The sequence below is a fragment of the Xenopus laevis genome, chromosome 8L, assembly GCF_017654675.1.
Source record: "Xenopus laevis strain J_2021 chromosome 8L, Xenopus_laevis_v10.1, whole genome shotgun sequence".
NCBI classification, from domain to species: Eukaryota; Metazoa; Chordata; class Amphibia; order Anura; family Pipidae; genus Xenopus; species Xenopus laevis.
This window is the reverse complement of record NC_054385.1, coordinates 95,754,162-95,759,416: the sequence shown is the minus strand read 5'-3', so window position 1 is coordinate 95,759,416 and position 5,255 is coordinate 95,754,162.

The following is a 5,255-nucleotide window of genomic DNA, read 5'->3' as shown; positions in this document are numbered from 1 at the left end:
AAAAAGAATGCAAGCCTCATAGTTTGTCCGTGTTTTTGTTGCTGGTATCAGTGACCTCAATTGCTGAATAGCATTTTCAGGATCGACAGACTGGCAAGATGTAAATGCAAATTGTAAAAGTTGGTTAGAACAGGTCCATGAACATTTTGAAGCACATCCAAAACAGCAGGAAAAGGTAAAATGTGGGGCCAATGTAATGTTGTAATAACAGGTACAGAATTTGTTTGAGTCCCAGTAACTCATATCAGCAACTAGCAAGTATCCTTAAGTACTCTGCTCTTTCAAAGCAAGCATTATGATTGTTTATCATGGCTATCCAGACTGGCAGCACCTATTATCTATTACGTACTTTAGTGAAATATTATACTAACCTGAATTGATTGTTAAAATGAAAATGTAATATTAGCTTCAGCTTACTGAAATAAGAAACTTTCTAAATACAAAAAAATTAAAAATTATGTATCGTTTCCGAAATAATCAAGTTCATCTTCACTATTTCTCTCTCAGCATCTATTTCCCTTGTTCTGTTTTCATTCTGGAGTTGGGGGTCAGATGAATGATCCAATATATCTTATAGGGGGCTCCTTTTGCCTAGAAGATGTATTAGAGCTCACTCTATTAAAATCACCAGACATCATGTCTCTCTACATGCAGAATTTGTGCAAAAGGCAGTTATTTTGTTAGATTTTGTTTGTACAGGTATGGGACCTGTTATCCAGAATCCTCAGGACCTGGAGTTTCCAGATAACGTATCTTTCCGTAATTTGGGTCTTCATGCCTTAAGTCTACTAGAAATTAATTTAAAAATACACCGAATAGGCTGGTTCTGCCTCCAATAAGTATTAATTATATCTTTTGGGATCAAGTACAAGCCACTGTTTTATTATTACAGAGAAAAAGGAAATCATTTTTAAAAATTTGGATTATTTGGATAAAATGGAGTCTATGTGAGAAAGCCATTCTGTAATTCTGAGCTTTCTGGATATCGGGTTTCCGGATAAGGGATCCCATACCTGTACTGTAATCAGTTATTTGAGTGAGCTCTAATACATCTGCTAGGAAAGCGAGCCCCCCTATAAGATATATTGGATCATTCATCCGACACCCAACTGCTGCATGAAGACAGAATGAAGAGAAACAGATGCTGAGAGAGAGAATTAGTGAATATAAACTTGATTATTTTACAAACAGTACAGAATATTGCATTGATTGTATTTAGAAAGTTTCGTACTTCAGTATGAGGAAGCTTATATTAAATTTTTTTTATTTTCGCAATAGTTCTCCTTTAAGAAAAAATAGCAAACGAACAATAACATTTGATAGGATAGTATTTAATACAGACAATAATACTTTTATCCTGCACAGATAATTTTCTGCTATTTTGCTGCACAATAAAATATGCTTGCAATGATGCAGTTGTTAAAAGATAAAAAAAATTAAAATACATTTTTATTTTTCAGACTTGAAGGGGATTTCCAACCAAAACTGTTTTTTTTTTGCAATTGAAATGTTCATAGTAGGACTGGCACAAACCAGACCTCACTAAAATGCTTGATGCAGTTAAAAGTATATTTTATTTAATAAAATAAACATCTGAATGATGTAGCCTTACGCATTTCATGCCTTGTGGGCACTTAATCATAGGCTGTTTTTTTTTGCACAATGAAAAAAAAAATGTAATTCCAAACAACTTATACATTCATTACAAATATTGAATGGTTTTAAAGATATTCAGATTTTACCTGTTATCTATATTAGGTTGAAGAAGTAAAATAATAAACCGTTATCTCTCTATAATTATATCTGTTAATAAAATGCTAAATCCACAGCAGTTAGGTTGCATATAGCTGGCAGTGGCAGTTCTCCTTTAAGGAAACCTAAAAATATAAGAAGCAAATGACGTCTTGTTTTTGAAGACTGGTTATGCAGAAATCATGAAGTCTGACCCCATGGAGATTATATTTAAGGAGGTACATACAATCTATATTTCTCTGTTGACATTGCAGAGAATGTTAATGGCCCCATCCAATTGTCTTCACCTGTTTACTTGAAATTACATTTGCAGTTGGAAGTTAACAAAGTGGAGTTAATGACAGATATAATTGTAAATGACTTTATGAAAGGACACATGTACCGGAGCGAATCATTAAAATGGATTTGTGGCATTTACACAAAGGATATATTCTCTCGGGAAATCAGGTAAATCAAAAATGCTGGTATTGATTTGTCTGTCACTTAACCAAAGACTATAAAAACAGACCTCAAAGACGGACTTTTGCCTTTTCTTTATAGGTTTCAAACAGAGACAAGTAGCCAATGATATTAATCCAGTTTGCTACTGTGAATATACATCTAACATCATTTGCATATTTTGGAAAACAACAATTCACTATCATGCCTATATATATATATATATATATATATATATATATATATATATATATATATATATATATATATATATATATATATATATATATATGCCTTCCCCCGCCTAATGATTTTAAAAACTAGTGGTGATCACAACTTTCCCTTGTTTGTTATATATATGCCTTTATATATATATATATATATATCTATATATATATATATATATATATATATATATATATATATATATATATATATATATATGTCACATGCATTGTATTTTTGTATGAATATGTATGATTTGTGTTGAGACCTATATTTATAGAGGAAGAAAGAAAGGGTAGAAAATTATTTGCTTATAATGGACTTTATGGAAGATGCCCTTCCTGTAATTCTGAGATTTCTGGAAAACAGGTTTACCAGGGATACCATACTTGTATAACTGATATATATATAGATTGTTCAGCATACAATAGAAAAGTTATATCATGTTCATGAAGCATATACATTACAATGGCCAATATTTAAATATAAGTCAAACAGTAGAAACCTCTGCTTTCTTCATATTAAATTGATACCAGCACCATTTAAAAACTTTTTGGAATACTATCCCTGGGATCTAATTTCTTGAAGATTTAATATTTAAAAAAAATAAATTAACGCTTTTCATCAGTGCAGCCACCAAAACATCTAGACGTGAATTACTAAAGAGAGCTAGAAGTTTATTGCACATTTTTCACCTTTGTATGGCTGGAGTAGCCTACTTGCTCCTTATTGAGTCAGGCCAAGAACCTTCATATTTTTTGCAAAAAAATCAATCCCTGGAAATTTGGGCCTATGGAATTAAATGTCAATGTTATTTAAAAATGAGTTCATATCCCAATAAAATATTTTAACTGCAATTATAATACATGCATAAGAACAAGCAATCCCATTCACTTGAGCCTTCGATGGTTTCCCTTTGTACTAGAAGCCACTTCCACTAATTGCAGTCAAAATATGAATACTAGGTAATTTGGGCTTAAGTAATACTATTGGATTGTTGTAATACCATGTAATGAACTATACATTGTTCCTATTGAATGTAAAGCTTTTACCATAGAAATTATTTCTTGTTTAGTTCACAGTCACTTTTTTTTATGGAATCAGAAATGCACCTCTGTTTTCTCTCTGTCTCTCTGTCTCACCCACACGTTCATCTGTTTGTGAACATGTTAATGTTCATTTAGTGTAGAATAGACTATAACATAGGTTTCTGTTTACTAAAAGATCTGAGTCGATAAGAATGATGATACCCTACATATTTATTTTAATGCCAGTGTTTAGTAATAAAAGAGGCACATTATACGACCCAGTTAAACCACAATGAACGCTTTGAGTTTATTATGCAGGTTTGACAAATAAATGATTATTTACAGAAGGAAATAATTATCAAAGGTGATAGCACCGACCTCCCTGTGTTTTGTTACACACCTACATGCTAGAATTTAAATTTTTAAAGAGCTTATCAATAATGCAAGGACCACATAAGTAGACTAGGAACCATACTGTGTGCTATTAACTAGTACCTGCAAATAACAATACCATGAGAAAAAGAACAAGCCATGTTTTCCTTGGTTTGTTTCATGCAGACTATGAACACAGAAAAGAGTATATCATTTCTACTCATACATTATTTAGACGAGTAAAATAAACGAGTATATCATATATATACTACACAAAAAGTACAGTTTATGGCATACATAAGAATGCAACCCTTACCAGTTACCAATTGGCAAATATTTACTACTGTGCCCATGGAAAAAAATGAATATTGAATATTATTCGCTGGTGATGATTCATATAACCATTAAAAAGTAGTAACTGTAGATAAAGTGGAGAGCAAGACCCAGAAGTAATAATGTTTGGGCATACACTGGATGGGAGGCATCAAACACACTTATACAGAATATGATTGAAACGGATCATATGGACACTAGAAGCAGAAATTGTTGTGCCTTAATTTTAGTGAATAAAGATGTTATAGATCTACTTTCTGTAATTCACTGGGCTCCTAACAATGTCTGGTCTCAGTGCATTTTTTTGCCCCAACAGAAGTGCAATACTCTAACGTGTCCATATCATAATAAGGGTTTAGGAAATATCATGTATTTTTAGTGGGGGTAAGGGTCGGACAACACATTTGGATGACTGCACACAATATATTAATCTATATGGGTACTGTACATTGCAATTCATTTTGTTTATATCAGTTTATCTTTAAATAGTCTAACATATGTAGCTAAAAACAGAATAAAAACTCAATCCCAAGTTTCTCAAATAACCTGGAGTTTGAATGCCATTGCAAATCTTCAGTGGCTTCATTGTCCAGCCCAGTGGCTAATCAATGTGAGTGGTACGAATGTGCTATCAATGTGACTGGTACATGTATTGTTGGGTTACAATATTGTGATAATAAAACAAGAACTGATCAAAATGTCTTGGGGTATCTCTAATGATAAAAGAAATGGCATCAGACCTATCTCACTTCAACCTCCTTTGCTTGTACTTTACCTTCTACTCCAAACTCCTGATTGAAATGTTATAATATAGTTATATATTCCCTTGACAAAGGCCTTGGTGCCGAAACGTTGGGGCCATTCTCATTTCTCTGGTAGGTGTATCCGCTCCCTTGCTGATTTCTTGCTTGCTACATGAGACTAATGGGTGATTGATTTTCTATGCTACTTTTTAATACTGTATAAATTGCGCCATGTATTGTATGGCATTATCCATGTAAAATGTTTTCCAGAACAATAGTAAAAATTATTTTTTCAAACCACCCTTATGTCCAATTGTTTTGTTTTGAGTGTGCAAACATTTTGACTTAGTACAGTTTTTATCTT